General features: G+C 45.5%; 1 pseudogene; it reads right to left on the bottom strand.

Moving 5' to 3' along the window:
- Positions 1–2,249: 2,249 nt before the first annotated feature.
- LOC114906425 overlaps positions 2,250–12,684 on the bottom strand; it is a 12,926-nt pseudogene continuing 2,491 nt past the window's right edge.

Here is a 12,684-nt window from a genome sequence, read left to right as displayed (position 1 = left end):
TATGCTATAATCTATCTACCCATCCATTATATCTACCATCTATCTATCCATCCATCCATTTATTCATCTATCTATCTATCTATTCTATCATTTATCTATCTATCTACATATTTATCTGCTATCTATCTATCTATGTCTATCTATTCTATAATCTATCCATTCATTATATCTACCATCTATCTAACTCTCCATCCATCCATTCATCTGCCTACCTAGCTATCTATTCCATCATTTATCGATGTATCTACCTGTTTACCTGCTCTCTCTCTACCTATCCATCCATCCATCCATCTTCTCCCTCCCTTCGCTTTCTCCTGGAAGTGAAATCACAGCAGCTGATGGGCATGGCACTGCAGGGGTCATGAGTCGGAGGCACAATATGCCCCTTTCTCTATGGCCTCGTGGGCAGCTGCTTCCTCCAGGTCCACAGTCCTTGCAGGGTTCCCAGTGAGTCTGATGAGAAGGTGGAGCAGGTAGGACACCAGAGAGAGGAGCTGAAGCAGCCCTGGGGAAGGTCTCCAACACCCGGCCTCAGCAGCCCAAGCCCGTGCTGGGTGCCTGAAGAATCGGGAGTGGTCCTCGCTCTCAAGGAATCTGTAGTGGTCAGGCTGACACGCATACACACGTCAGAGGGAGCAGAAGGGAGAGTTGTGTGGGAACAGCGTGTGTTTTCTGAAACAGGTTGTGATAGCTAAGCTGAGCCCTTGCGTGTGACCGGCGGGGATGCTGGAATTGAGGTTGGTCTGGGGAAACCACTTGGGTTGCCCATCAGTCACTTCTTCTGGGGGTGTCCATGGGGCCCAAGAAGGGGAGCTGGGACTGGGGCCAGCAGGATGGTGTGATGCGGGATAAGGGGAGGGGAGAGAGCTGTGTGCCAGACCACCTCCACAGGAGACCTGGGAGCTGATTCTAAAGGGGATGAACAGTGGAGAACTATGTAAAGAGACCCTCTGGAGGGACCCGAGAAGGGCCCAGTGTGAAGAGCATGCATTTGGGGAAAATAAACCAAATTATATATGTGAGATGGCAGGCTGTGTGTCACCTGCTAACTCTCAAGAAGAGAATGTGGGAGTACCCATCCTGACCCCTGGGGTGACTCTGCCCCATCGCAGGCTTGTTCAGACCCCTCTCCCAAGAGACGGTGGGTCCGTGTCCTCCTGGAAATGCTCACAGGACCAGCTCAGTCTTTCTGGTTAAGCTTCCTGTTTTGAACAATTATCTTGGATCAAGGACAAGGAACCAGGCAGATGGACATGGATGAAGGAGGCAGTGGCTGCACAGTTTCCAGGGGGATGCTTGCTTTACCTCCACCCTCTTTCAGTGCCTCTAGTGTACTTGTTTGTTTGTTTGTTTGTTTGTTCCTGTAGAAGCTTTTATTTCAGTAATTAAAAGAACACAGTAAACAGAAACTATGCTGATTTACATTAGGCATGCACCTCCATCTGAAAGAGCTGTTAGTTTTTGACTGGCCTAAATCTTTATAACTTATTTTTTCATTTAGGCATATCATTATATTTTGGGGGGCCCTGATATACAGGGTAAGTTAACTTCTTCCTTGTGGCAGTTTAGTATGAGAATTATGTTCGCTGGCTAGATTCCTTTAACTAAAGGCCTCTAGACTCTAAGGTACATGTACTAGCTCGAGACTGTACTTTATATAGATATTTAAGTGAATCACAGTATAAAGGAGGGAGATAATCTAGAAAGGTGAAATGTACTGTATGAATACTCCATACATTTTTTTTCCAGTACTGATAATCAAACACTAGATAAGGAGGCCTACCGTCAAGTACCAAATTACTCTTTCTCCCACTGCTGCCCTTTCTGAGACAACAAAGATGTATATCGATCTCTCCAGAAATCTGAAAGGAACCCAAACAAATAACAGATTATTACCTATGTGGTCCCACTATCAAATTATAGAGCAGTTCCACTACTAAAATTGTAGGGAGCAGTTCCTGGGACTATGAAGAAAGCATCGTCCCACATACAGTAATACACATCTAGTGGAGTCTTCCATTCATCTGTCAATTGTTTTCCCACGATTAGCATTAAAAAACACAACCCCAAACACATCTGACCCTCAAACCCACACACACACAAAAATTGGTCTTTGTTCATTCTCAGATGACAGGATGTCCCAAGAGTGACAGAGGCGGGAGCCGATCCCCCACCTTTTCTTCAACCGTCCCATCAACTGCTCTTCATTTCTTGAACTACCTCCCTTTTCCAAAGAGGTAATGCTGAGGTCAGTCAGAAAGGCTTTCTGAGAAGCCTGGCTTGGATTTCTGGGTCTGTTCCAGTCGATTCAAGATGAATTGGCTTGTATCAATGAAGCGCTCAATGCAGTTCACAAAACAGGCCTCAGCCCAACTGTCCAACTTTGGCCCAGGCTTGTCCGTGCGCTTTTCCCAACAAAGTTCCGTCATCTGGTGCACCATCTGCTGGAAGCACTACTTCTGAGTCTCCACCTCGATGAAATGCTGCAGCTGCGGGTCAACCGAGCCCAAACCTGCTGTGGAGGAAGACGAGGAGGAATCCACACCAGCGCCGCCCAACTCGCCGACCTTCGCATCGCCTCTAGCAGTTTTATTCAGTTGTTAATTTCATAAAGTCTTTGTTTCCGCTTCTTGCCCAAGACAAAAGTGGAGTATTTCAAGGACAGATCAAACCGAGGAGCAATTCTAAATGCCCAATAAGGAGGAGATTGGGTTGGCGGCGCTGACCTCCAAGTGGTATTTATTCCCAGAGAAACTCACAATTAGAAACAGAGAGAGGGCAATGGTGAGAAAACTGCCCAGATTGGAAGGACTTTTTATGAGAGTTAGCACATAAAAGCCTCAGCAGAAACCTCTAACCTAGAACTCTCTAGTGGAACCAGAAATTTCCTTTAAACAAGTGACTTGCTTATGTACGGCTCAGAACAACATGTCAGTTACTTCACGGGGTGTGCTTTAAAATATATATAGACTCATGGAAAAATCCACTTTTAATAAGTTTTACAACGGTCCTCAGACTGCTTGTTCTAAAATAAGCAATTGTATTAATAACACAACCTTACCAAAATTGCACATCTATCTTCCAGCTGTTCTGTCTGGCAATTGTAGGTGTTCTGTGTTCATGCAATGCATGTGTGCGCGTGCACACGCGCGCGTGTGTGTATGTGTGTGTAATAGTTATTCATAGCATCTCTTTTCCCCTCTTTTAACATTTTTTTCCTTGGCTAAGGCAAGTGAAAAATCAAAGTTAAACATGTTCTTCTGCTGTGTCCCTTCTGAGTGGACCCCGAGAACTTGATCAAGTTTGTCATATGCCAAAGATTTCTAATCTTACTTCCCGCTTCACCTCATGCTCTTCCTATAAACCCAAACCCTGCTGTCAGCTCTCTAGGAAATTTAAGAAATGAAATTAATTTAAATTGGCTTTAAGTAGAAACGATGTAGCATTAAGGAGAAGTGTTTACAGAAGCCAGCAGGAATTGGTGAGTGGGTAACACTTTGTTTAAACAGAATGCTCATTTGTATGCAATTAGTTGACGTTATTTTTTTCCCCACTTACGTAAATGTTAAGCAGAAAATCCTTTTGGTGGATGTCTTAATTTCTTTGGGCTGCTATCAAAAAAAAATACCACAGACTCGGGGGCTTAAACCACAGATATTTATTTCTCATGGTGCTGGAGGCTGGATGTCTAAGTTCCTGCCGAGGGCAGACTTAATGTCTGGTGAGGACTCTGTTCTTGGTTCATAGATGGACGTCCTCTCTGTGTCCTCACCTGGTGGGAGAGGTGCGGGAGCTCTCTGGGGTCTCTTTTATAAGGACACTAATCCCATCCATGGGGGCTCCACCCTCATGACCTCGTCACCTCCCAAACGCCCCACCTCCTGACACCATCACCTTGGAGGATGGGGTTTCAATATATAAATTTTGGGAGGATACACATATTCAATCCATAAATGCAAAGAATGTTTTAAAATATTCACCTTCATTCCTTGGAGCACGCACCGTATTTTCTCGATCTAATGATGACATGAGCTAATAAACTAGTGATCGGAAGGGAAAGGACTTATTGGAAAAATAAAATCCACCGTGGTTCACATGTCCATTTCTTTTTGAAAGATGTTTTGATTTCAGTAATATTTAGATAAAGAGAGTGCCTGAGAATTAAGGACACAGAATAGTATGTTGATCATAATTTAGCATTATTCTCTTTATTTGAAGGGGGTGGGAGCCACGCCACCAGGACTGTCATCCTGTGGTGAACTCTCAGGGTACAGCCCTAAGGCTGTAGGACCAGACCCGTGTGGGTTTCTGTTGCTCTGGCCATGCCTGTCCTCTGGTAATTGCTTCTTTCCTTGTGACCTTGTACCTAAGTTCAGGTAACTTGTGCCTGATGGGCTTGGTGTCCTGGTGGGAGACTGGGATTCATAGTCATCATCTTCATGTGGGTGGCAGACTATGAGTGACAATTAAGGTATCACCCTAAAAAGCTATGCTTGGTGCCCACGATGTCCACATCAGAGAGCTCTGTGTACAGCCTCCTCCAGGGCACCCTGGGGACACTGGTAGGGACAGATACATCTCAAGGATTCTCCAGTAAAAACTACTTCCAGAGCCTGTTAAATTGGTTACATACATATTTTCCCATCAAAAGAGTCCAACGTACATGTGATGCTGTGAACAGAATGTGTGTCCTTCATATGTAGAAGCCCTGACTGTCAGTGGGATGATGTTAGGAGGTAGAGCCTTTGGGAGGTGGTTGGGTTTTGATGAGGTCATGAGGGTGGGGACCCCATGATGGAATCAGCATCCTTATAAGAAGAGGAAGAGATCAGAGCTCTCCCTTCATCGTGTGAGGACACATAGAGAAGGTGGCCACCTGCAAGCCAGGAATAGAACATCACCAGGAACTAATGTGCCCACGCCGTGATCTCAGACTCCCAGCCTCCAGGACTGTGGGAAATAAGGGTGTTGTTTAAGCCGCCCCATCTGTGGCATGTTGTTATTGGCAGCCTGAGTGGACAAACACAAAGTGAGAGAGACACGTAAATGCATTGATGTGAAGTTTCAGCTGGAGAGGAGACTTCAAAATCATTCAGTGTTATTGTCCTGGAGCTGCTGTGATATATGACTACAAACCAGGGGCTTAAAACATTGTATATTCATCCTCCCCTATTCCTGGGGACCAGACGTCCGAGGTCAAGGTGTCCCAGGGCCGTGGTCCCTCCAGAGGCTCCAGGGGAGGGTCCTTCCTGCCTCTTCCAGCTTCTGGGGGCTCCAGGCGTCCCTGGGCTTGTGGCCGCGTCCCTCCCGTCTCTGCCTCTGTCTTCCTGTGGTTTCTCCTCTGCGTCTGTGTCTCTCCTCTTCTGTCTCTTAGAAGGACTCTGTCATTGGATTTAGGGTCCATCTGGATAATCCAGGGTAATGTATTAAACATCTTGAGATGTTTAATCACATCTGCAAAGACTTTGCCATATAAGGTCACATTCACAGTTTACAGGATTAGAACGTGAGCATTTGGGGGTTATTATTCAGCTCGTCATACCCACTTTCTGGTTCCTATAGGCTCCGTCCTTTAGGGATTGATTCCTGGGAAATCTCTCCCCATCTCTCATGCCCTCCATCAGCTCGAGCCCCCGCAGGTCAGCAAGCTGCTCATGTCTTTACCAGGGACCCTTTGTCTTTTAAGCTCTGGGGAACTACATCATGGCTACTGTCTCTTTGACCTCTTGTGTGTTTAACCCCAAGTAGCTCTGCCTGCCTTCTGTCATGCATTGGAACCACGGCCCGAGGGAGGACTCGATATTTGACAGTGGTTAACGGGTTCCTGGAGTTTTTGGGACCCACTGCAGTGTCTGAACTGGAGCTGCCTCGATGGTCCACATGGCATCATACCTCCAGCTCCAAAGTGGTCAGCTCTCGGCGTGAACCCCAAATGTGCCACTTCCCAGCTATGAGAGAGTGGGAAAATTACCGTGCCATGTCTCACTTTCTCCATCTCTGAAAGAGGGCTTATCATTCTACGAAGTACATTTATTGAGTGGCTTCCAATAAATAATAAAAGGGAAGAGCGCTGGAATTTAGTTGGCACGTACGTTTAGGGGACCCACTGCAGCCCAGGCACATGTCAGGCAGATTCAGGGACTCAAGTATCATCATTTCCAGGACACACACGTTTGCAACAGCACTGGTCACAGTAGCTAAAATGTGGAAGCAAGTCCATCGATGAATGATTAGACAAACAGGATGGGATATATCTAAACAGTGGGATGTGACTCAGCCATGAAAAGGAAGGACATTCTGACACCTGCTACAACGTGGATGAACCCCGAGGACATGATGCTCGGTGAAATAAGCCAGAGAGGAAAGGATAACTCCTGTAGAATTCCACTCGCCACTCATCATTCCGGTGATTCCTGAATTCACCAGAAGTAGGATGGTGGTGCTGAGGGGTAGGGGAGGGGGACGGAGATTTAGGATGCAATGGGCACAGAGTTTCAGTCTGGGGCAATGATAAAGTTCTGGAGAAAGATGGTGGGGATGGTGGCATGTGAATGGACTTAATGCCACTCAACTGTGCACTTAAAAAAGGCGAAGGTGGTAAATTGTATGTTGTGTTGTTTTATCACAGCTAAAAATTATCAGGGGGGAAAAGCATGCATTCCAGGAGAGGGAGAAAGATAACAAAAGTGGAACCTAGTTCATCCATGAGACAACCCAGGCACTGTTGAGAATTCTTAAGGGCATCAAATAGGGAAAGTGACCAGTGGTCGGGGGTAGTGGTGGGGTGGGGTGTGCCTAGGAAAGCACACTGGTGTTGAGACAGCATAGGGGGGTGGCGTTGAGGACAGGCAGCCTCTGGGCGGGGCAGAGCCCCAGGGCCATTGCGGAGACATGGAGCTCATTTTAAGGGAGATGTGGGGACTGTGCCTGGTGTTGATTTGTGCAGCGTTGGGGGCATTTTCCAAAACACTTGTCATTCCTTTTCTTTCTAAAAGGGCAAGCCTGGGCCACGTCCCACAGATTGGCAAAACTGGGTCATGACAGGTGGTTCCCTGACCGGCAGGTAGGGTTTTGTTTAAGGTAAAACCAGCTTACATCTGGGGCATGGTCATCACAATTGGACGTGTCCTTTCTATACGATTAAATACGTAGGACATAAGACATGGTTGCCTTAAACATTAATTTCTATTCCTTCTGCAGGCTGGGGATGGGGAGAGGAAAAAAGTGTAGACCTGCAGTATTGGGAGCAAAATGTGCATTTAATAAAAGAGAATCGTCCTGGACTATCTCTTCAGCGAGGGGAGAGCGGGGAGGTGGGCGTGTGTCCACGTGTGGTGGATGAGTCACTGTGATGCGTGTGTGCAGAAGTGTTCCTGGATCACAGCCCCATTTATTCAATTAAGGTGGCAGGTGAAGCTCACAGGAATAAAGGATCATTTTTTATGCTGTTTACACATTAGGGGGTCTCCGGGGACTACTTACATGGGGGCTATAAATGCATCAGGCACAGCGTATAAACTCGGATGATTGGAGTGTTTCTGAGCAGACGTGGGTTAATTGATTTCTAATGGAATATTCACGGGCACTTGGGCTGGGAGCCTTGCCCGCCACCCTCGCCAAGTACCGGGAGGCCGTGTTGCAGAGATCAGGAAATTAAATCAAACACGCCTTTCCTACAGATTATTCAATTCTTTGTTTTTATGGCAAGGACCGTAGCTGTGGGGGTCCTTGGGATCCAGCCCTTTTGTGGTCTATAACATATGTCCCTGTGTTTCCAAACATGCTCTGAAATTTCCAGGTAGATATCCAAGTATTCCTCTCTCACACAAGTAGGCAATTTTATGGAATTAAAACATGGTGAAACGTCTAAATAGAACTCACCTGGAGAAAGAATTCAGGTTATTTATTGTATTTTCCTGTCTTGGAGTTTCCCGGTGGTTGAAGTAGGTGACAAGGATACACCCGATTCACACTTCCTTGGGCCAGCTGATGGTGTCAATATTTTCTTCCACCAAGGCTTCCTATTGATGATAATTACGGCATAACACTTATTTGTACATTTCTAGCTATTGTCTCACTGCCACCTACAATGCTGCACAGGAGTCACATTGCCAGAAAATACACGGTAGGAGCAAAAGGGAAGACAGGTTGTATTAGCCAGGGTACTCCTGGGAAAGAGAGCCAACAGAACTTGACTATGTATCTATCTGTCTGTCTATCTATCATCTATGTATCTATCTGTGTATCTACGTATCTATCTTTTATCTATCTATCTCTCACCTATCTATCTGCTGTTTATCTGTCTATATCCATAGCCTAGAGAGAGGGAAAGAGATTGTTATAAGGAACTGACTCACATGATTGTGAGGGCTGGAAGTCCAAAATCTCTGGGGTAGTACCTCAGGCTCAAGACCCAGGGAAGAGCCAATGTTGTAGCTGACGTCTGAAGGCCATCTGTGCAGAATTCTCTCTTGCTCTAGGATATCAGTGTTTTTGCTCCAGTGAGGCCATCAACCGATTAGATGAGGCCCACCCACGTTATGGAGAGCAATGTGCGTTACTCAAAGTCCACCAATTTAAATGTGAATCTCATCCTGATACACCCTCACAGACACATCCACAGTAATGTCTGGCCACACATCTGGGCACCAAGGTGCAGCCAAGTAGACACAAAATTAACCACCACATAAGAGGATTCCATCGTTACAGAAACAGCAACGTTGACTCTGGTAGCTGATGTTCTAAAGCAGATCCTTAGGATCGTATAGAGGAGTACATTAGAATGTTTTGCAGCTTTGTTAAGCAGGAAATATTTGTCCCTGGTAACTAATCGGATGTTCCCTGTGGAAAAGCCCTTTAAGGCAGTGTTAACCCTATTGGCTAAATTTTCTGTGATGCTTCAGGAATGCCTGAGTATCTGTTCGTTGGGATATCCACACCCTCCACTCCTGCCCCTGCCTCTGTCCCTCTTGGGGATGAGATAAGTGGGTGGCCCCTGGGACCCAGCTCAGCTACCCCGTGTTGTGGGCACAGCTTCCTGAGGTCCAAGGAGATCAGAGGTCCCAGTGACTTGAGCCATGGTTCATTTCTTGGTTCTGCAGTATTGGCTTACAATGACTAGACCGAGGGCTCTTCTGCCATGGATTGAAGATTTCTCCCCTCTCTCTGGATGGACTGAGGGCTCCTTCACCATGGACTGGGGACTCCTCCCTGGCAGAGGTTCTGTTCTGCTTTCCTCTAATGAACTCCTTACCTTTGGGGCTTTTATTTCTCTATAAATAGACAAAATAAAAAGGTGGTTGAGGAGTACTCACCCAGTTCTGTTTCCTGCAACGAGTGCACTTTTATCCAGCTCTCCTCCTGGTACATCTGTCCATCTCTGTCTCTTCGCTGGAGCCCAGTAACTGCTCACGGAAAGACATAACAACCACAAGAGGCAGGCACTTGTGGCCACGTGGCCAGTGAGTTTGCAGAACTGAGTCTCTCCTGTAGCTGTGTCTGCTGCATTTTCACTGCTCTCCAATTCTTTCTCTGTCTTTATGAGCCATGCTACTTATGAGAGGACACAGAGTTTGTGTTTTATTCTATTTCTTTTCTCCCTGCCGTGCCCAGGATGTGTTCTAGATATAGTCTGGTTGCAAACAAAGAATAAAGTTATCATGTAGCGGGAGTTACTTCTGGTTCCCTTGTTGAATTTCCTTTCCGAATCTGTTGCTTCTGGGTAAGTCACTGCATTCCTCATCTTCTTCTTATCATTCATACCTTGCACGATATTTCAGTTTGGGAAATGACCAAATTTCCCCCAGCAGTTCCATGGTTTCTAAGTACCAGTGGAAGTCGTGCCTAAACAATCTGAAATTCTCACTTTGTCTGTGGTGAGCTAAAAAAAAAAATGCTTCTGTCAGATGGATTACATTTCCCTCGAAATACTCATGGGTCTTAAAATGAAGGAAAACACATTTAAAAAAGTAGGCTTTGCCAAGACCAAAACATTTGAAAAAAATAGTTGAATACTTTTTTTTTTTTTTTGCTAAACCCCAAACCTCACCTGATGTCACTGCTTCTCTCCGCCAGGTCTGTGTGCTTCTGGCCAACAAAATCAGGGGAGTCCATTTTCACACATTTGCTGTGATGTCAGGTCCCTTCTCATGGGGAAACGGGTGCTCAAAATACCATTGCTTAAAGGTTTATGCCTTTTAAAATTTGCAGTGAGCTTTGGAGGAACAGGCAAGAGGAATAAGACACCACATCTGGGCGTCCGGCTGAGATCTCAAACCCAGAAAGTCAACCTCTGGGATATCTACGATGTCACCTGCATCCAGGGACCTCAGATGGATGCCATGATGAACTGCAGAACTCACCTGGGGATGAAGATGGGAAAATGCATGGTTACACCCTTACGGAACCTTAATCTGAAAAGAGGGCTGACAAGTCTATAAATGCCTCGAACCATCTTGGTGTTAAAGGGCAGGTTGAACCTCCTGTGGTCAAAAAAAAAAAAACCCAAACAAAAAACCTTTTTTACCTGACCCCAGTGACATGCATCATTGAAATCGAACCTGGATCCCATTGAAAAATTTTACTGATGACTCTTTGGTTTTAAGAAGGCTGATAAAATTTGGGATGGGTCTTGTCTAATCGTTGCTACGTTGTATTTTTGTGTTTATTCCACAAACTCTTTCCAACCAGTTGGCTTCTTTGGACCAAATCGACTGGAGCACTAAATATTTTGACTACAATTTAATGTTATTTGGAAATACAGTGAATTATACCTTCCCCCCCCGCCCCCCACCCATTGGAGGTGCAGGGAATTGCTAAGACACCACAGTTAGTGGTACTTTTTCTGCAGTGATATTCTTCTTTACATTCCAGGAACAGTTCTTTCTGGGAAGGGATTGGTGTCAGTGGCCAGCATTATCTTTTTAATATTAGTTTCTCAGTGGCAGCACAGGACATGGCCAAAGGCCCCTTGGTTCCCAAGCCAGTGTCTCTCTTGTAAACAGAATCCTGAAACCTTAGAGAAATGCTTGATGGTCCAGTTATGATGCTGAGGGAGAAAAAAAAAAAAAAAAAGCAATGCAGATGAGGTAAGAAAAACAAAACTCTGACCTGGCTTTCCTCGAGGACATTTTGGACCAGTGCAATTAGCCAGCGGCCCAAGAGCATTTACGTGTCCAAAGGAATAGTCTTCCCCGTCACCCCACCAGCCCCCCCCGCTGCTTTTTTTTTCCTTCGCGGCTATTAAGGAGTTAGACCTCTTAACCGCTTTAGCGGAACACTGAGGACGAAAACTTGGATGTTTACCAAGCCAGCAATTACGAGGCAATCGGGCGTCCACTCCATCATCATTGGAAGCAGCGCGTAACAAGCATCACCAACCCAGTACATCGCTGCCTCTGGACCGCTTATTTATCACCAGGTCAGGATGAGTGAAATCCCATCATGGTTATCCGTCAGCTTGGAGGTGGTCCTAACAGCCCTCTGCACGGAGTGGACATTACGGCCGCGGAAAATGTAACGTCTGCCGTCATCTCCGCAGAGAAATATTTTCCTTTCAAATTGTGGGAAAGCAATTTGGATCCTAATGGAGCTGGTGTGATGGGGGATGTTTGAAAACAATGTAATTATCGTCTTTAAGAGCTGGGAGCCCATGCTCGCTCGCGTGTGTGAATGAAAAATCAATTCTTTTTTTTTTTCTGGTGGATGGTCTCTGCTGACATAAATTCTAAAGAGAACAAGAGAGTTTTCAGATCGGCGTATGGCTGGAGTTGCAGCAGACACACGCCGCTTGGGGGAATGCTGGTCTTTGTCTAGATAAAGCCTGAGTTTTGGGGGGAATCAGCGAGGTCCCCACGGAGCTGCAGGAATCACCATTTTCCCCAGCAGAGCGAGCCTTGGGAGAGCTGGTGTGGGTTCCCTGTGAATTGTGTAGCCCTGCTGGGGCCTCACGGTTTACAGGGTTTTGGCATAATCTCATGTCACCTGCATCATGTGGTGGCGGTTACTCTAAACTGGAGCAGGGAGCTTCCAGAACAGCCTTCCCGGAGGAAGGGAGCAAGTTGTGGACTCGAGGTAACAGCAAACACCTCGGGTGGCAAAGGACCCACTCTGAGGTCACACGTGTTGAGGGGAGTCCTGTGTGTGAGGTAATGTTTATGTCCCTTGTTATAAATTGGATCATTTCGTTTCTAAGCAAAGATGTACACAGTTTTCTTCATCGGAAAAAGTGACCAAAGACCTCTGAGTTGCATAAATAAAAATGATCAAATATCACCGAGCTGCATAAATAAAAATATCCAAAGACCTCTGAGTTGTATAGATAAAAATGTCCAAATACCTCTGAGTTTCATAAATAAAAATTAGCAATTTATGCTAATGTATAGCACAGGGAACTATATACAGTCTCCTGTAATAAACCATAATGGAAAAGAATGTGAAAAAGAATAGATATACATATGTATAACTGAATCACTTTGCTGTACACCAGAAACTAACACAACATTGTAAATCAACCATACTTCAATTTAAAAATTATCAAATACCACTGAGTTGCATGGATAAAAATGTCCAAATACCTCTGAGTTGTATGGATGTGGTATTTTATCCTGTTCTGTCTTGCAGTGCTGATTCTATAGCATGAAATTAGTCTCACATAAGTTACATATATATATATATATATATATA

This window comes from Monodon monoceros, unplaced genomic scaffold (genome assembly GCF_005190385.1).
Source record: "Monodon monoceros isolate NGI ecotype Baffin Bay Population unplaced genomic scaffold, NGI_Narwhal_1 Super_Scaffold_22, whole genome shotgun sequence".
In the NCBI taxonomy this organism is placed as follows: domain Eukaryota; kingdom Metazoa; phylum Chordata; class Mammalia; order Artiodactyla; family Monodontidae; genus Monodon; species Monodon monoceros.
The sequence above is the reverse complement of the archived record's forward strand: the minus strand, read 5'-3'. Positions and strand labels throughout refer to the sequence as shown.